At 34.6% G+C, this 21,404-nt stretch overlaps 1 long non-coding RNA gene across 1 annotated transcript in view; it reads left to right on the forward strand.

The window, feature by feature from the left end:
- LOC110408230 overlaps positions 18,020-21,404 on the forward strand; it is a 13,745-nt gene continuing 10,360 nt past the window's right edge. Inside the window, exons 1-2 of the long non-coding RNA XR_002444230.1 lie at positions 18,020-18,158; positions 19,166-19,250. This is a non-coding gene — a long non-coding RNA (uncharacterized LOC110408230). The remainder of the gene's footprint in view (positions 18,159-19,165; positions 19,251-21,404) is intronic.

A 21,404-nucleotide genomic window follows, 5' to 3' on the forward strand; every position in this document is an offset into this window, starting at 1 on the left:
GGCACAGAGGAGAGACTCACTGGCCTGTAGTTCCCTGGGTCCTCATTGCTCCCCTTCTTATAAATGGGAGTGATGTGACCCTTTTTCCAGTCACCTGGGACCTCACCTGACAGCCACTTTTCAGATATGACGGAGAGTGGCTTGGCAACCACCTCAGCTTGTATAAATGTCTGAAAGATCCACATGTATAAATGTCTGAAAGAAAAAAATTCCAGGTATGTTTTTTTCTTTCTTTCTTCCTTTTTTTTTTTTTCCCTGGTTTCTTTGTTTTAATTTGATGCTGTTTTCCTCTTAAAGCGTAGGTCAAAGTATCCTCTTTTCTGAGTAAAAAGCCTGGAAAATAATCAGTCTTTTTTTTCAGATCATAACATAAGTCTGACAATATTACAGACATCTGAACAGACATGCTTTCTGAGTTGTCTCAGGCATGAATCATTTAGGTTAGTCCTATGCCTTTGGAATTTGGCTTAGTTGACCTCTAGGCATTTCAGTGATTGCATAGGATGCTCCACGACAAAAATCCTTCCAAGATGAAAGAGCTACTATTTAGGTTTGTCATTTTAATCCTAAAATATGAATTAAAAGATTACTTATGTAAAACTTACTTTATATCAAACTGTCTTAATAACACACACCAGTGAGTCATTCTGAGGACTAGTAAAATATACAAAAATTCATACAAATCTTTAGATGATATTTAACATAGGTTCTCAAACTCTGGTATAAGCTAGTGCTAAAATGTTGAATTATATAAAATGAAACATTTAGTTATTGAAAAAAAGATAAAAGCTTAATTTTTTTACTTCTTAATGAGTGTTTGTTTATCAAAGTGCACTGTTTTGTTTGCTGAAAGCCACGGGCAATACTTCTAGTTTGCTTAAATTAATATCAAAATGTTATGTATTCTATAAAATAATTAATAATGTTGAAGTGCTCACAATAGCTAGCAATTCACAGTATCTTCTGAGTTGCATAGAAACGACACAACTGATGAATTTATGATAAGAAGCTTTCCTGTCCAATCTATAACTGTGTTGTTGTTATATTGTTACAGATAGGAAATTATGCATGATGATTTATCATGTATTTCATTATCCACTCCAAATTAAGTTGTTTTCTTCATTGTATATTTGTATCCATCTCTAAGAGCACAGTCATACAGGAAGCCGAGAAAAGTTTTATTTACCTTCGTATGTGCCTCTTCATGAAAAAAAAAACAGTGCACATGATGGAACAATTACATAGCTATTAATTACTCCTTTGTAAAATATTAAGTTGTTTGTGATGAATTAGAACACTGAAATAAGAAAAATCAAGATCTCTACAGGTAATCTGCCCAGGTACAGTAGAAATTATTTTCCTGATAGACGTTTTTAAAAAATGTCTGTAGTTAGACATATACATTCTTTGACTTCCAGAAGCATTCACACAAGATATTATCAAGCTTACTCACATAGCAACCAAGTCTAAAAATGCAGCCACCTCACTGATTAGAGCTGCTTTCTTTGACAGCATTTTCAGCAGTAGAAGATGACTGCCAAGCTAGCTCTCCCATTAAAGAAATGCTGTAGCTTGATTTCTGTATATGATAGATTGGAATTCAAACATTTCCAGCCAATTACTTGCTAAACTTAACATAAAAACATATTTTCTGTTTGAATTACATTATATAAGTTAGTATGAAACAAATATGAATAGATGGTATTTTTTTTATTATTATTATTCATATGCATTTTTCTTGAGCTATGTTCAGTAGTTTTTAATCCTTTATCTCTTTTGAAAGCAGTACTAAAACAAAACATGCATACAAAAAAAAAAGGCAAACATAGAAACAGTCTAAAAACTTTCCTCATAATCATGTGAGCCTTCTATCAGAATCAGGGTAAGATATGGAGGTAGTTAAAAATAATCAGAAGTATCTTGTTTATAAATAGAACCTGAATATCTTACTCCTTAAAGTATTATTTCGAGCTACTAAGATTTTGAGATTTAGTTACACCAATTATATATATGCCCATTTTTCCCTCGTATCTTTCTCAAAATATCCCATATATTTCTTCTCTTTTTAGCTGAAAAAACAACAGAGTAATGGCAATGAAACTGACGAGTTCTCCTGTGCACATGCAGATACACATGCAGACTGGTAATTTTATATTTCTATAAGCTATAGAACAACCCAAAATAGTACACCAGAGGTGGGATTCACCTCACTGAACTCTACTGTCCTCCAGTATAAAAATCCCCATCTGAGCTGGCAGTTTAGCCTTCCATTTAAATTGGCCTATTTTAGCTATCTATTTTAAGTTGAGATGAACTGAGGCCTGGAATACTCACCTGAAAACAGTTACCTTGAAGAATTTATTACAGGTACACAGGGGACAAAGATGTAAAACTGAGGCAACACAGCTGAAAATTAGGCAGGAAAAAAAAAAGGGGTAAGTACATGAATTTTCCTAGCTTCCACAGAGCTAGGATTTTAGCTTTTCACAAAGGACACTCCAGGCAGCATCTTATTTAGTTTCAAATAAAAAATTGAATTTAACCCCTTAACCTTTTAAATTTGTATTCTAATGCATACTTCTACTGTTTTTTGTAATCTAGTAAAGTTCATTAAGTCAACTATGTTTTCAATCTAGATTTTTTTTTGAGATTACTTTTTAAAAATAGATATCCTAGAGAAAAATTAAAAATTATGCTTTTTTTTTTTTTTGGCCTGGGTAGCTGGGGAATACAGGTGATATCTCAGTTACCCTGGTTTGTCCAGAGTAACTGGGGTAACTGAGGAATACAGGAGATGTCCTAGTGTCATAGAGAAAAATCTCCAAGGAGTTGCTTTGTCCTGAATTTTTAAATCTCTTCTTAAAATTTAATGTCTAATTTGCAGACAAACATCCAGTTCTGGTTCAAGCTTTATCCATTTAATTTGTCTTTGATTCACTACAAAAAGAAAAACAAAGTTAATGTTGTCTGCATCATAATAACTGAAGTAAAATCATTCTTAGTATGCAATCCAATGCAACTCATCTCTGAAGCCTTGTACAATATAAGGACACATATGCTCTGCATATGTTTGTGGCTATCCAATCAATTCCTTATCTACCCTTCAACTCCATACTTTTCCAATTTAGAGATAAAGATGTTGTGTGAGACTATGTCAAAGGCCTTGTATGGGTGCTCAAGCTTTTGGCTTTTTAGGATCACACTGAGTGAAGAGGTATTGTCTTGGGTCAAAGTTTTGGTTGTTGTTGAGTAATAGGTATACACCTGATATTGGACCAGGCAACTCACCGGGTAAGAGTTACTGCCATGATGGCATGGTGGCAGGAGGCAGGGCTATTACTAGCTGTCCTGGTCCACATGCAGCCCGCAGGCCAGAGGTTGGATGTGCCTGCCTTACAGCATTCCATGCAGATGATACTGGTCAGTCTTCCCTTATCAGCTTTCACTTCATCATAGAAGGCCACCAGATTGATCAGGCATGATCTGCCCCTGGTGAAGCTTACTAGTTTTCTTAGATCATCTCCATGGTTTGCATGTGCCTTAACAGTGCTTCCATAGAATCATAGAAAAATGGAATCATAGAATTGTTTGAGTAGGAAGAGATCTTTAAAAAGTCATCTAGTCCAACTCCCCTGCAATGAACAAGGACATCGACAGCTAGATCAGATTGCTCAGAGTCCCATCCAGCCTGACCATGAATGTCTCTGTGGATGGGTCACCCACTACTTCTCTGGACAATACGTTCCAGTGCTTCACTATTCTACCAGCAAAAAAAATGTTTACCTTATATCCATTCTAGATCTCCCCTCTTTTAGTTTGAAACCATTTCTCTTTGTCCTATCACAACAAATCCTGCTCAAGAGTCTTTAAAGGCTGTTATTTCACTACCTTTTCAATTTATTTTCCTATTTTTATTCTATTTATTTTATTTATATTCTCAATCTAAGAAATGATAGAAAAGGCTTTCTGGCATATAGGTCCTGATGCTTCTTTTTAAATACATGCAATATGAGAAAGTGTAAATAAAACCAGAAAATAAGAGAAGTAAAAAATCACTTTACTCCTATTCAACGTTTTGTGTTCAGCACTGTGAATTTTTCAAAGACTAATGCTAGCTCCTAATACTTGCTCTGATGTGCATGTGCAGCTATAGGAGATTCTTGGGTGCCTATGGGGAAAGATCCCTGTCCTAAGAAGAGCTAAAAAAAATAGGTGTTTTTTTCTGTATTTGTAATCAAGAATGTGTGCTGCATTAGTTCACTAATGACAGCTACTGCTTTGGATAGCATTCCCAGAAAAAATATTATTAATTGTGTACGTGGAAAGCAGGGTTAGATTGAAACTACTTTCCCCCATTGCTCACCTTAGCATTTTTGAGCGACTAGCAGTATTTTCTATTAGTCTGATACAGTTTATTTGCTTATTGCTCTGACATTATACATCATTAGAAATCTTTATTATTCTGGGGATGCTGATGCAGTAAAATTAAAATTTGCACTCCAACATTCAGATTGATCCAGTAATATAAGTTTAGACTTTAAATTTTTACCATGTTCTACATAGGCATGTTGAGACTTCACATTCTGTTGAAGAGTAAATCATAAAACCTGTGAATCAGATGACATTCTTTAATTTCCCAGCACAGTTATAAAGAAGCAGAACAACAATAAGCAATATTACTTAATTTTGGAAATTATAAGTTTTGACCACAGTTCTTAACCAATACTGTTTTCAAATTTAAAAAAAAAAAAAAAAAAAAATGTATATATGTAGTTGTTCATGCTTTGTTTCCAGGAATACACATACAGTAAAAAAAAATTTATATCATTTCAATATATCAGTTTATATAGAACTAATTATTATTATCAATACAACAGTCTGTAGGGATAATATTTTCCCCCTCTTCTGGCTCCTTCTGGGCTTTGAGGTTCGTTTTGTTAGTGTGCAGTCTGTGCAATTTGTAGGACTGAAAGAGAATGATGGTAGTTGTTTTCTACAGGTTGGAACACAATACACACACAGTACATTGGCAAAGCTTTTTAAGTTATCTGAGGTGCCATTTAAAACACAAAACATGTCATGTATGTTACTTCAGCACAAAGTACTTCTTGTTTAGGTCACAAAGATATTCCAGTAATGACTTTTTAATGAGATTTCTTTTCATAAAATGTGCAATGTGCCTGATCTTAATCTCACTTATGCTATATTTGCATTTGCTCACTAGTTTTTCTTTTATCACTGTTTAACATGGATAATATGGCAATGTCATATTTCTAATGCAATTCACAGAATATCTATTAGCTATTTACAAAAAAAATGGCTTTTTTCTGTCTGAAATTTTCCATAAATATAAGAATGTATTATTTTGGAAATGATTTATACTGAAATCAAAAATCAAATACAAGAAAAGACAGTTATGTTTAAAAGAAGCTCGCAAAGAGCCTATCCAACAGAAATGTCATCTAGGCATCCATTTATAAAGATTTGCTTCTGAAATGTACTATTCAATTGTGAAAAAAAAAATGATCTAACTTCTGAACATATGTTATGTAAGCTTTCAAATCCTAACCAAATTTATTTCTAAATCTAATTTATTATACGAATAAACCACTTTGATATTTTTGTAAATTATCCTTTTCCATTCCAAGCTTAGAAGAAAGGTATTTTTTTGCATATTTGATATTTCAGAAATATTTGATTGCCAAGAGATTGATGATAGTCTCATATCACATTGCACAGCAGTCTGATTTGAGATTCTCTTTGAGACTAAATTCCCGTTAGAGGCATTCAGAATGATGCTTGAGAAGGTTGTTTAGGACCAGAATGATCACTTTTTGCTGCCAGTTATTTTAAATTGTGAAAGCAGTAACTGATAAAATGTAATCTGTGTCAGAGTGGAAAAGTGCAAGTGTTCAGAAAGAAAGGGTGCTTCCTTTTACCTGTCTGCAAGATAAACCTTCAAATGCTAGAAAAAGGAACAGCTCCCTAGGTGCTACAGTGAGATATAAGTAGCAAGACTTAAAGAAAAAAAATCTGTCTTGAAATACAGAAGTTTAAAGATGTTATTATGTCACCCTTCAAGGTGGAAACATAATTTGTACGTGAAAATAGGGACATATCTGAAACTAAGTGTATTCAAATACGATAAAATATGCTACAAGTGCAGAACAAAATTTCTTACAAGTGGAGAGAGCAGAAGGGAGAAATCTTTAGAAACTTTTGCTCATTGTAGTGGAGCAAAAAAAAAAAAAGACTAATGTGTACAAATATATAATAAAAGAGAACAGAATCATGGATTGCGTCTATATATTTTACACTAAATTATCACAAGACCCCAAGATTAGCTTCTTGAGCAGTGTCATCTTCCATTCCCAAAGCCTGTCTCTAGCCATTCAAGCATACTAACTAGAATATTTTGAAGTTCATACAGACAAACATTCAGAGGTTAACGTACCATTGAACATGCCCAGATGGACCATCTACAGGCAACTCACAGGTAGTATATGGATGAGAAGCAGTCATCGAGGTTAGATGTGATCACAAGACAGGTGGATATGCTTGAAATATGTTTTTCCATTGCTTTGAAAAATACTGTTCAGCTGAGCACAACTGTGCACCTGTGTCTGAGTTTGTCATAGCAGGGCATAAACTAATTATATTTGCCATTCTTTGACTTTGAATTTAACTGAAATGGGGCTAGTAGATTTTTTGTTCCGTAGAAAATAGAGTTTGGTTTTTAATTTGTACACAATTCATTTACTGTATAACAGCGTACTTCCACACCAGTTAACTGATAATTACATTTGGTATAGTAAAATATAAAGCTCGCACAATCTGAAGCACAATCAGCTAGTACCTGACTGGCCTAATAATTTTGTCTTCAAAAGAATTTACACTGACATCTGAAGACAATTTTAAATCACATTTTAAGATACAATATGTTGGAGTTGTTTCTGCCCTTTGTCAGTTTGTTATTCCTGGACTCCTTACTATCATTGCTGCAATTTCAGTTGACAGTAGCAATGTGTGTTTCTCAAGGAGGAAGCATGCAGTTCAGGAAGATGCACCATAGGTCAAGTCTCTAGCACTTTTACTGTTCTTTAATTTTGGAAGCAATCCAAGAAAGAAATGAAATCAGTCAAGATTTACTGAAGGACTGATCACAATTTTTTTAGTTTGTGGTAGTCAGTATTTCAGCTACTTCCTACATTATAATGACATTTTTGTATAAGCTGTGGAAAACTGACAGTATTTGAAAACCAAATATTACTCCAACTTCACCAGAAACTGTTTTCATACTACACTTCTCTCTAAAGGATATATTATATATCTCAACATTCTGATGTTTTACAGGATGTGTTTTATAATAATAATAATAATAGTGCTATCCTTTTGTATTTTCTCTCTCAATTCACTAGACAAGGATTTTGTACCACTGCTTTAAAAAACATTTACAATTGAAAAGGTCTAATCCTTATCAAATAATAAACTGTTAAATATTAAAATATTAACAATAATTTAAAAATAAAATATGTTTTAAAAATGCATTTCTCCTTACAAGTGATCACAAGCATGATCAACAAAGACACAGGCTCTCTACGGAAATAAATGGAGACACTGATTCTTGGCATATGGTGACACTCACTGCAACTGAAAAGTCATAGTCCTCTACATGATGTCTTCCTGAAAGGAGTTAGTCAGCTTTCCTGACATATAATTTTCTATTTGGATAGAAACAGAGACTTGTTGACTTGTTTGAGACTATAATCTGGTCTAAGAATTCTGTCAGAGTATGTATTTGGACAAATGTGCAGTGACCAAAAGTAAACCTCTTAAACTGTTACAGATTTTGCTATAGACACATTAACTTTGTGGAGGAGTTTATACATGCCTCTCTTGGTGCCTGAAGAAATAATTCAAAGTAATATTTAATTGCACAACCCATATATCTCTCAGACAATGAGACTGGTGTTACAAAGCTGGCATGGTAAAGCAAAGTTGATGTGTGTCAGAGAGAAATAAGAAGGTAAGATGTGTGTGACACTGGAGGGGGATTCTCCAAAGGGCCTGCAGGAACAGGGGCCAGTAGCCTGACTGTGTAAGAAGCTTTGCTTCACACAAGGAAGTGTGATAGCCTCAAGTGTTTTGTTACTCTATTCATTATTGTTTTTCAAGTAGTATGTTATTCATTAGTATTGTTCTAATTATTACTGTTGTAGTGCTGTGGGATTTTTTTTTTTTTAGTTTTATTGTATAATTAACATTAAATTCGAAAATAAGTATTTGAATTAAGCTAAGGTTTGTCTATATCCCTGGTATAGCCACACCCCCATTAACTGATACGTATCATAAATTGCTGTGTGGTGCTCATTGTATGGATGTCACAGATGGAAACTACATTTGTAAGAGAGCAGCAGTACATTTGATATAATATAGTGATTTAGCAAAGTTTAATTGTGAATTAAACAGCAATTTAACAAGATTTGAGTTGATGAGATTTTCTGTTCAGAGTGTAGAGTTAAATACATTCATCCAGGAGATCCTTCTGTTGAGTTGTGAGATTTGGAGTGGACTCCCTTGCTTTCTGAGCTCCCTGAAACACAGAGGTAAGGAGCCTAGGTGTGGCTGGATCTACTCCTGGTCCTAGATTTGGCCAGTGGTTTATGTTTAACGGATTACGTGTGCACAATCAATCTAAAAGTTACAATATTACCAAAATTATCAAAACTTAAACAAACTATTAGTCACTTACTGAGGATCAGTATTGGCAAGGTGATCTCTGCAGTCGATGTAACTTTGAGAGGCATCCCTATTTAAAGAGAGATCCTGTCATGCAGCCAGCTGCTATGCAGGTGAGCACAAAGGGCTCTTGGGCTGCTCTCTATTTATGAGGTAAGACAATTGACTAATAGTCATATTGTGGCTGTTGAACCTGGTGTCTTCCATCAGTTCTTTCTGAATCCCATTTTAGACAGATTTGTGGTCACCACCTGTTTTAGCGAGGCTTTCAGAGTCATCAGTACTGTGCTCATTACGTGCCTGAGCAAGGCTTTGTTAATGGCCTGGCTGAATGAGGAAGCTGGAGGTGGGGAAGCACACTGACACAATGGGTTGAGGGTACAGAGGGTACAGAAAGCCAGCACCGTAGTTATCTTATGGCAAGCATGAAAGCAAAGATTTCAAAGAAGCTAAGAGCTGTAAATACTAACAGAGCCACTATAATAGTGTCTGATTTAAGTAGAAGGAGGGTAAGGACACAAGCTTGCTGAGTCATCAGAACAACCTTTTGTGTAACCTCAGAAAAGCTTGAGCTTTCAAAATCTGAAAGTTAATAATACGAAACCTTTTCCACTTCCACTCTAGCATGGAGTGAAAACTGGAATTTATTTTCCTTGAACGAAGATTCTGCTGTTTTCTAATGAGTCATGAATGCCAAAAAAAGATTACAAATTGATTTTTTTGTTCTCTCCATCATCTGTCCATATATTAACCGACAGAACAGACTTAACAATAACAATATTTTTCAGGAAAATGCAGAAACTTGTACCATGAATTCTGATTCAGTTTTCATGGTATTCTTGGCATGGACAGGGAGGAAAAGCAGTAAGTTATGAAACAAGTAGTATATGAATCAAAGGCAGCTGCTTGGCAACTGACTATTTTTCAGTTGCTAAATACTTCTGTAGGTGTAGGATGACTAAGCTCATCACTGACATAGTAGAACAGTATTAATGAAAAGACAGCACAGTCTAGCCTAGGAAGCTTGAAAAGTACTGCAAAAATCTTCCTACAACTCAGCAGCCTATTGCAAGGTCTTGCAGAACAGCTTCCGCTGGTTCCTTGTACTCACATCTCAGGCTGTGAGACGGGTCATCTGAAATAAAAATATCTGCCTTATCTTTTTTCAACTTCCACAGAACAACCTGTTAACTACAGGAGAAGATGGGTGCAGAGATGTCTTAGATTTCCATGATCTTCCTCCTATTGAAATAGATGTGGCTTAAATTTCAGATGTTGTAGCTCGGTAAATTCATCCAAGTGTTTCAAATTTAATTAAGGAAGAAGATAAATTCTTATGTTTTTTTTCAATATTTTCATGAAGCCAAATTATCATCATTTGTTGATAATTTCCAATTGATATTTCTAATATTTCAAATCACAATATGGCATAGTTATCAAGCTCATGCATTAAACATTTTAACTGTTTTTTGTTTATTGCCCTTTAGACAGATGATTTGAAAACCAAATTTGAAATTTAACACAGAATGTAGATCAGTTTAAAAAATCTTTTTCCACAAAATGAAGTCAGTTGTATTGTAATTTCTGTTAATATTCTATAATTCTTTATTAAATAAATTTCACATCGGCTTTTCTATAGTATACCTTAGAAAATGGTACCAGACTACTGAAGTGTTAACTTGGCCAGTTCACCTGAATTTCTGATTGGTAGGGGGAGCAGGTCAACTGGTCTACCAGCACAAAGATCTGCGCAAGTTCTACTCTGTATATCAGTGCTAAAAATTAAAAGCAGCTTGAGTTTTTCTAGTGCAAACTATTTTTTATTTGTCTGACATTTGTAGGACATTTAATCAAAAGTTAAATGAAGTTAAGAAATGTGAGATTCACCTTACAAAAAATGGATAGCTGTAATTGAATGCATTCATCTGTGCTGAACACCTTACATACAATTTATGCACCTTTTTGAAGTATATGAATTCCCATGAAGCTTTATCATATTTTCTATGAAAAAGAATAATTTATTCTAGTTTTAAAGTCTAGCATTAAGCAAAGCTTCCTTAAAACTATATAAACAGAACATTCACAGTGAGGAACATTTAACCTTGAAATTACTTCAGTATCAGCATATTGTCACAATTTGCTGCATGTTTTCTGATGCTGGTAAACCTACTTATGTTTTCCATTTGCTGTGATATTTTTCTCTCACATGAGTAATGTCAGTGGCAAAGTGATGAGTTATTTTGGCTCAATATCAAGTCTTTGAAATTTGTACTTCATGTCTGACAGCTTTTAATAGAAGCTGGATTTAATCCGTTTTTATGCACTAAAAAGAAAAAAGAAAACTCTTTCTGCTAGAGTTAGCATTCACAAAAGCACTGTGTGAGCATTATAGTTATATACTGGCCATTGACTTCTTAATTTTAAATACAGAGGCAGCAGAAGTTCCAGTTTTTCCATTTGACCCCATTTTGTCTCCTGGGGACGAAAATATATAAAAAAAAAATACTGAGAGGTGCTCAGCCATCTCAGTGGTATTCAGCATATGATGTCTTTTATGAAATTGCTAATAAGAATACTAATTAAGAGAGTGACTATCAACAAGTCAAATATATATTGCAGGTTATGTAACTACATCAGTAACATCTTTTTTGCCAACTCCGATATATTTTAATCTAAAAAATAACTGTGTTGGCTCATCCTTTCCATGACAGCTCACTCTGTCATGTGTGGTTTGTAAGAAATAAGTCTGATGCAAACTTCAGACAGCAGAAGAAACAGCAAAGTAATAGAATGACAACCTTTAAAAACTAGATTTTATGGAAATTGAGGAGCAAAGAATACATGGAAATTAATGATAAAATAATGGAAATTTCTCAGAAATAAATTTACATAACTAATATGTTACAAAAGTATTTAAAACAAACAAACAAATAAATCTAGAAGCTTTATTTATCTTTGGCTCTTCTTGCCAAAGAGAATTTGCCAAAGAGATCTGGCACCAAATCAGATTCTTCCCCTTTTGTGGTCAGGCGCTGGAACGGGCTGCCCAGGGAGGTGGTGGAGTCACCATCCCTGGAGGTGTTCAAGAAACGTTTAGATATAGCTCTGGGAGACATAGTTTAGTGGGGTTGTTGGTGGTAGGTGGATGGTTGGACTAGGTGATCTTGTAGGTCTTTTCCAACCTAGCTCATTCTATGATTCTATGATTCTATGATTCTTTCTTCGTAAAAGGAAAGGAGGCTCTTAGGCACAAAAAATGGGAATTCATGATATTCAGTACTGTAAGAAGAAGGATGTCTCGGTTACTTAATGGGGAATTAGGAAGAGAGCAGTGCAAAAGTGTAGATGTGTAACTTTAGCATTACCTTGTGTGCAGAGGTCTATGTCTCCGTACATATTCCATAGATGGAAAGAGAGACAATTAGTACTTGATTTCAGCAACTGTTGTTTTTGTTTATCTTTGATTTTGATTTTTTTCTGCAATTGAAATAATTAACAATAATCAAATTATAATAAAATGCTCATCACTCCATATTTATATAATTAACGAATCCTAGCAAATACATGTATTATAAATAATATATACATATGTTTAAATAAATAGATTATAAAATAATTCTATACATTTACAATTTTTCCATTTATTTCAAAAGCAATTGTTTTAGAGACAAATTTTGCCAACCCTAGCTTTTAATATAGATGCTTAAGTTGCCTTTTAGCATACTCCTTGCAGATCTGAAAAAGATACTGTGGAAAAAAAAAAGATATAGTCCTCTCCTTTATATTCCTGTACAGATCCATTACTTTTATGTTGCTCACAAAAACTTTCTTTTTCTTTCATTCATATTACACCAGCTTTCAAAAAGTCTCTGCAAGACTATATACCAAAGGTTTCACCAGAGGGCTGAAGGAACAGCTTTTTTGTAATCTGCAAGGTAGTTAAAAGGTAGGAAACTGAGTAGAAGGAAGAGTCAGCACTAAGGTTCTCCAGACACTGATGGATATTCTGAAGCATCACTAACCAAGAAAAGGAAGAAAAAGTGTGTGAACAATAACATTCTCAAGTTAGTTCATGACACTAATCTCTTCAGTTTAGCTGAATGCCGTTCTCCAGAAGAACAGAAGAACATCCCCGTTCATTAAAATCATTAGTTTAATGGACAGCAGCTGTCAAAACAAAACAGCAAGAATTGGTTTTATTTCAAAATTCTTTTTGCTCATATCTTGAGTAGTGTGCACAGTTCTGTCTACCATTCTAAAAAGCCATAGGAAAATAAGAAATGTACCGAGAAAGAAAGGAGAAAAAAAAATTACGAGAATGAAGAAGATGATTTATCGAAAATTACTCAAAAGGTAGGATTGTATCAAGAGAAGGCTTGTGTTTGAAATTTATAAAATAATGGAGTCATTTTTTTAGATAAAGAATTGCATCACATTTTAAATTACATATAATCAATTGGAGTCATTATTCAGTTAGTATAGGAAGTACTCAGACTCTCCTGGCCACATATGAAGGAACTCTTCCTGTAACCAATTATGGTTTACTTAGCTTGAGCATAATTAAATAATATAGTAGATTAGGAAACTTCTGAAAACAAACAAACAAACAAAACACAAACATTGGCAGAAATGTGAGTAATATTTTTGTACGTGGCGTGTTTGATAAACTTCTGAATGGATGGTAGGAACTCCTACAATGCACCTTTGTGTTTAAGGACGATAACCAAAGGCACTGGACAACAGAGAGAAGAAAATGGTAGTCGAGGTTCTGACCTAACAGAAACAAGGAAAAGTAAAATGATCCCAGAACCAACAGAAAAATTCAAATATCTCTATGATGATGTGCAAAATCTGATCAAATTTTACTTGAAAGTATTTTTCCTTATTTGGATATCTGAGTCCTCTACCTGACAAAGAGTTAATGTGCCAGAACCTGTAGCTGCTGATAATAATCACAGCTTAGTTTACATACTGTTTCGAAGTATTCTAGTAAGTATTAAAACTTATTCACACTCCCACTAGTCTCCTTCTTTTAAAAACAAACTGGGCCAAAAGATTTTCCTCAGTCACTGGATGTGATTTTTGATTGACAACAATATTCATCCACTGTGCAAGATACGACTGTTGACCAAATGCCTCCAAAGAACTAGATAGTGTTCAATAAAATTATTGGGAGATCAGTTTAGAACAGATGGAAGATTATTTCTTTTTTTTTTAGTCAAGCAAGTACTGAATTTTGGGAAGGAGATGCCACAGGAGGCATGGGAAGCAGATAATATCAGCAGCTCAAAAAGGCATTAGATAAGTTAATGGAATAAACATCTGTAAATGTATAATAAAAGGACTATGCAGGAGTATACATTCTATTAATCTTGTTATAATTCCAGATGCTGGAAGGGTATAAGAGGAGAAGACTGCAGAAAGTAAACAGCCTTTCATACTTGATAACGTCTCCTACTACCACTGTTGGAGACAGAACAGAATGCTAACTAGACCACTCATTTGACTTCCTTGAGCATATCTTAATCTCTTCGGAACAGTCTGTTTTTTTTCCTGAAGCAGTTGGTCATACTGTCTTCATCCAAATATTTTTCTTTAGATTCCTGTTACAAAATCTTACAAAAACAATCCACACAGGTATTACAGTGTAGAGGAACAACAGAAGTTAAAGATGCATTTTACCCAAGTAAGATGTTGCCTGATGGAATTTGACAGAAAAAAAAAAAAAAAAAAAAAAAAGAAAGAAAGAAAATAAGAGAAACCCAAACACAGACCCACCATTGCTTGACGATTTTTTTTTAGCTAATATATATATATAATGCAAGATTTCTTTTTTTTTTTTTCATGAATTTGCTTGTTGTAGGTAAGAGGAATAAAACAATTCAGTTATTTGCCCTCTCAGCCATTGACTCAAAGCATGTTTAAGTAATTTCCCTGAAGAATGAAATGAAGTAAAAATCAAGATGTAGACTTAGAAAAAGTACAGAAATTTGGTAGTATCAAGATGTGACAGCAGGAGAAATGTAACCTTCTTTAGGTCTTCTTTCCCCACCAGTTTTCTTTAAGACTTAGGTAATACCTGAGGTAAATAAGAGCAAAGTTCAGCTATTCTAATAACAGGCTTGGACATGTTTCAAACACCTTATCTTGAAACCCCAGTTACATTAATCATCTTTTTTACGTACAGAGAAATTATGGATATAAAGCTGTATCCCCATATAACATATACCATGTAGTATATGTAGTTGCCTAATTCAACAATAGTACAAATAACAGTAGAAAAACAGTATATTGCCTTCATCTATATTTTTTTTACCTGTTACAGCTTTCCTATACTGAGTATTCCTGTCTATTACTCTCCTCTTTCTCATTATATGATGTTCCTTTCACTTTCTACACCTTTAGTTTTCATTCTTTCTTACCCATTTTAATTAATACCACAGGATGTATCTTTCCTTATCCATCTCCCATTTTCTGACTCCAAACCAACCTATTCTGAACTGAGATGCTAGAAGCAAATAATTGCTCTCCATTTTTTTTTAAGCATGTGAATGTTCAGAATGTTAATGTTTTAACATTAATTATATTCAAGGAAAAAAAAAAAGTTTTCCAAATTGATATTTGAATTTTGACATAAAAATTAATCTCATTTTTACTTTGCTTTAAAGCCACTTAAATATGTTATTAGTTAGCTCACTGCATTTGTTTCTTAATTTAGGATTACTTGGTTAAAAATAATATGAAACTCTAAAAGGATTAAGTACGAGTTAAGAACAGCTAAAGAATTTGTCATGGATTATGCTGCAGAAATACTCCTAGAAACATACTGACTTGTGCTGATTATACACTATTTTTCTCCCTCTCTTCTGCAGTAGAAGAGCATATAAACATTACTGAGTCTGTAAGGCTCTGTTCCTTTGATTCTAGAAATTCACCTATGCCTGTTCTTTTAGTAATTTTCAAACCAAAAAGAAAATAAAACTTTCAATATCAGGATACAATTTCCTTCCTACAGTTACCCTGTTAAATAGTAGTTCCAGCCTCTTCAGGAAGGTAAGTGCTCTTATAGTATAAAATGTCAAGAATGCTACAAGCTGTCTTTTCCCCCTTTTCTTTCTAGCATTTTTTTTTCTTCCACGTTTTTTATGTTAGTGTTTCTGAGTGTGGTGACAATGACCTAATCAATAATTCCTTTAGAAAGTAAAATAGGCATGTGATGGAGGTGTCTTTATTGATATTTCATTCAGTTGGCATAAAAATTTATTTTTGGAGTGTCACACTTACAAATAGACAACATTCAAGTTAATAAAGCTGAAGTTTTTATTGCATAAAAATTCTTTTTAACTTTTTTATTTCACGGACAATGAAAATGTTTAGGTACTGCTCAGATTTTTTTCACTGTTTGTGAATAAACCAGAAAGAGTGAACTTCAAATAATTTAGTTATTTTTATTATAGCAATGTTATATAAATGCTAGCAGTAGTACTGCTTCTAACATTACATTCATAAACTGAATTCTGCTACCTATTCTGTTGAATCTGACTGGCTTACACTTGTACTTATTGTATTTATTATTTTGTATTGTATCTGTTATTTTATTTGCTGCCCAATTGTGTGGACATCTGTTCAGGTGTTCTGAACACTCTCAGAAACACATAAGGAGCTATGAGGACTAAGCAAGCCAGTTCTCTGTTCTTTCCTCAACTGTTCCTCTAAAATACATCTATACACAAACATGTTATTGTTTTTCATCTTCTGTCTTCTTTAGTTCTACCATTTTTCAGCCTTATATTTTCTTTTGAGCTTTTAGGTATTCCAGAAAAGAATGTGTTATCCTAGGGTATTCTAACTTTGAATTGAATGGCTTTATTTTCTGTCTTCATGACATATACAACAGCAGAACTAATAACAGTGATTCTATTGCCCTCTTTTTCATGCTGCTCCTAAATATAACAGGAAAATCATAGAATCATAGAATGATAGACCCAGGTGTATTATTGGCATCCAGGTGAACATGAGCCAGCAGCGTGTCCAGATGACCAAGAAGGCCAATGACATCCTGACTTCTATCAGAAGTAGTGTAGCCAGCAGGACCAGGGAAGAGATTATCCTCCTGTACTCAGCTTTGGTGAGGCCTCACCTTGAGTACTGTGTTCAGTTTTGGGCCCTTGACTACAAGAAAGTCATCAAGGCCCAGGATTGTGTCCAGAGAAGGGCAACAAAGCTGGAGAGGGGTCTGGAGCACAAGTCTCATGAAGAGTGGCTGAGAGAACTGGGATTGTTTGATCTGGAGGAGGCTCAAGAGATACCTTATCATTCTCTACAACTCCCTGAAAGGAGATTGCAGTGAGATGGGGGTTGGCCTACTGATAGAATGAGAGATAATGACTTCAATTTGTGCCAGGGTGGGTTCAGGTTGGATATTAGGAAAAAATTCCTCTCAGAAAGAATGTTTAGGTATTGGAATTTGCTACCCAGGGAAGTGGTTGAGTTATTATCCCTGGAGGTTTTCAAGATAAGAGTAGATGTGTCACTTAGGGACAAGGTCTAGTGTGCAGGGTGATGATAAGATGATGGTTGGACTAGCTTCATGATTCTATTTTTCTGTATCATTATGAAGCTGGGTTGATGGATAGTTTTGGATTGCATGGTATCGATCTTTCTTAAAATCTTAAGAGCATTAAATTCCTTGCAGTTCCGTGAATGCAGACTTATGAATGTTTATTGCTTAATTGCCACATTATGTGTTGCTTATTGTAATTTGCTTTTTAGAATACAGAAAGTTAGACCTTGGTCAATAATGTATTCTGCTGCTCATTTAGTGAATTTAATGCAGTAATGTTAAGCTTGTCATTTTCAGCTTCTCAAGCAAATTTGTTAGATAAAAGAAAATTGTACTCAGCAGATTTAGCTTACATTTTTGAGCACTTTAAGATCTCTGTGAATATCTACAGTGTGTCTTACCAAAAAAATCTCAAATTTGTTTTGAATTAACACAATTAAGAAGAGGACTTTGCAGTTTTCAACAGTATTTGAAAACTGCATTTGGATTCATAGTAATCTGTATTGACATTTTCAAATTTGACAGTTGTAGAGCATTTATTTCATGCTGAAGTAGTCAAAACTGTATTGAAATTGGTCAGTGTTTGTACAGTTGCACTTGGAAACATTTCGCTGATGCCACTATAATCCTAATATTTTAGGGAAGTATCATTTGTTTATGATAGTTTGCTTTGGAGCAGAAGTTGGCTGCAAACAGTATGTACATTTTTAGATTATATGAGCTTGAAGAAATTGTTATCATTATACAGTTTTGGTTATTGTTTTACTTTTTTCCCCTATGCTTGGCAACTAAAAATAAGTTAATGCCTGAAATTTAGAAAACTGAAATGCAGTTATGACTCTGGGACCAAATGCAGGTAAAGGATGCAAATGGGGATCTCTGTTTTTGCAAATGAGTAAGCATAAAAATAAGTGCATTCTTTATTATGTATAGCTTCCACTGTGTGGAGAACAGACTTAGCCCATGCATGATGCTGAATGCAAATGTCATTGGTAAGAATACAAGCAGTAATCTGGATATTTGAAGATCTGAGTCTTCACTTACAGTACTCGGTAAAAAATCACTATCCGGTGATTTATAGTACCAGTGCTTTAAAAATACACAGTAACAAAAAACAACAGCAAGATTCTGATGTTAAGTTATGGCAGAAATTCACAAGAGCCAAGGACTTGTTTTTTATCATAATGATGTTGAATCTGTGACTTTCTAACAAAACATTGCATAGGTGGTCTTTTATGCCAAAGTAACCCATTTTTGTCAGAGTAGGTCAAAATATCTTATAAATTCTTGTCACAGTGGAAAAAAAAAAAAGTGAAAAACTTTCTAAACAAATAGATTGGAAGAAATAACTCAAATTTGTGAAATTAGGCTTTTCCTAAAGTATCAGAATCTTCTGCACTGATTTGTCCTCCAGACGTCAACACTCTCAAAGCCAAGTCCACATGTACCTTTTTTGTTGCGCCAGATACTTCTAAAAATGTAACTAGATTGTACACTCTTTAACTTGATGCACATAACACATTTAAAACCAGTTATATACTGAACATAGCCAATATCAGCATATGGGAAAAATAAAGACTGGAATGTGGGGTAATCTAACTAATATTTTTTATGTCTACTGGAAGTTTTTTTTTGTGATTTTGGGGTTTGACATTCCCTCTCCAAAATATATTCTTGTAAATGAGATACACTGTATTTTCCATTAGCCCTTGCTCATTGGCACATTTGTCTCAAAATTAAAGAATCTTCAAATCTCAATTTCCTTGTATAACAATAGCTGTTATTCAGTGTGATTTTAATGTGTTTATTTTTTTAAAATAATTTCTAACAGAAAAAAAAGAAAGCATTTACTTGTTTACACAGTATTGTTCACATTGATGTCTTATCTCAAACGGCAAACATGAATAGATGACTAAGAAGAACAGTGATGAGGCAAGCATATACTGTGGTGAGTATTCTCCCCATTTCCCATTATTTTCACCTCATGGGGAGCCATGAGACTGATGAATTGTATCTATTCAGAAATACTCATCAGAGCTCTCTTCCAAGTACTTATTCAGTGCTTCCTGGAACAAAGATCCAAGGTGGTGATCACAGGGTTACCTTGTAATATTTTCATTATCCTCAAAATACTCAGTATAATATTTTATATAATTTATATAATATAATACTTTGTGTAATTCTTTACCTTCAGTAATCCTTGAAAAAAAAAGCAAGCAGATTCTAGGTTGTTGATGTTATTATTACTGTTATATTTTGTCTTGTGTGTTTCAATGTTTTTAATGATTTTTTTTTATATTACAAGTGGTATAAATAGACAGGAATATGAGTTGAATACTCAGCACCCATAATCACATAAACCTGTACTATACATCATATCTGAATGTAGCTGTGATAATTTTCTTTTAATGTCTTCAATACTAGATACATTATAAAGACCACTAAGTCCAGGATTTGCTCAACAAACCATGATGATCCATTATTAACAATATATATATAATCAGGATGCTTTTACAATGCAACACATATTGAGCAAACATATAATTAGAAAGCTATTAATTTTAGCAATACAGAACCACCGAAAATTTCTGTGCTTAGGCATTCTTTGCTAGACTTTATCAACAAATGACCAGATACATTGTGACAATTGTTTCTGAATGTTAAGCTTTGCTAAAAGTCATCGTGATAAAGGATTCAAATTGTTTATTATTTTCCATTGTCTGTGAATGCATGTTCTATTAGTCTAAAAGTAGAGAAAAGAATTTTTTTGCTTTTGCTGTAATTTTCAGCTTTGAGAAGGCCAGCCTATTTTTGTTGTTATATGGGTGGAAAGAATAAAGGAATTTCACTCTGTGCCCTGAATTCAGGACTATCAACACAAACATTTCAGTCTATTAACAGCTTTGGATATAGAAGATTCCTATCAAACAGATGGGCAGAAGCTATTTCCTCCTGTATTACTTAGATTTACATTCAAGAAGAAAAGAGTGATATCACATAAAGGAGAGTTTGATTATATATCTGAAATTTCTTCTACTTGTTTTAATCCCCCAAGGCATCTTGTGGAAGTCGTAGGTCTTAATTCACAGCACCATGCAACACATGAAAAGAGATGATAAATTTCTGTACATTACAGCATAGTAGCTATTATAAAAGTTTTATTTAATTTAACAGTTTTTCTGTTACTGCTGTTTATCTCTTCTACCTGAAAAAAATACTTGACCTCTTTATTCTAAGCATAATATTAGTAAATTACTTTTGTTAGGTGTATCTAATTAACTGTTTCACAGAAGATATTGAGCTTACTGTGCATTAGTTTTGTAACATAGCTATGAAAATGCAGTAGTCTATAGAATCATAGAATCATAGAATCATAGAATGGCCTGGGTTGAAAAGGACCTCAAAGACCATCGAGTCTCAACCCCCCCTGCCAAGTGCAGGGCCGCCAACCACTAGACCAGGCTGCCCAGAGCCACGTCCAGTCTGGCCTTGAACACCTCCAGGGATGGGGCATCCACAAACTCACTGGGCAACCTGTTCCAGTGCGTCACCACCCTCTGTGAAAAACTTCCTCCTAATACCTAACCTAAATCTCCCCTGTCTCAGCTTAAAACCACTCCCCCTTGTCCTATCGCTATCCACCCTCACAAACAATCGATCCCCCTCCTGTTTATACGCTCCCTTCAAGTATTGGAAGGCCACAATGAGGAATCCCCAGAGCCTTTTCTTCTCCAAACTAAACAAGCCCAGTTCCCTCAACCTTTGCTCATAGGAGAGGTGCTCCAGCCCTCTGATCATCTTGGTCGCCCTCCTCTGCACTCGTTCCAAGAGCTCCACGTCCTTCTTGTGCTGGGGGCCCCAGGCCTGGACACAGTACTCCAGATGGGGCCTCACAAGAGCCGAGTAGAGGGGGACCACCACCTCCCTCTCCCTGCTGACCACTCCACTTTTAATGCAGCCCAGAACATAGTTGGCCTTCCGGGCTGCCAGCGCACACTGCTGGCTCATGTCCAGCTTCTCGTCCACCAGGACCCCCAAGTCCCTCTCCGCAGGGCTGCTTTCAAGTACTTCTTCCCCCAGGTTGTATAAATACCTGGGATTG

This window comes from Numida meleagris, chromosome 1, assembly GCF_002078875.1.
Source record: "Numida meleagris isolate 19003 breed g44 Domestic line chromosome 1, NumMel1.0, whole genome shotgun sequence".
Classification (NCBI taxonomy): domain Eukaryota; kingdom Metazoa; phylum Chordata; class Aves; order Galliformes; family Numididae; genus Numida; species Numida meleagris.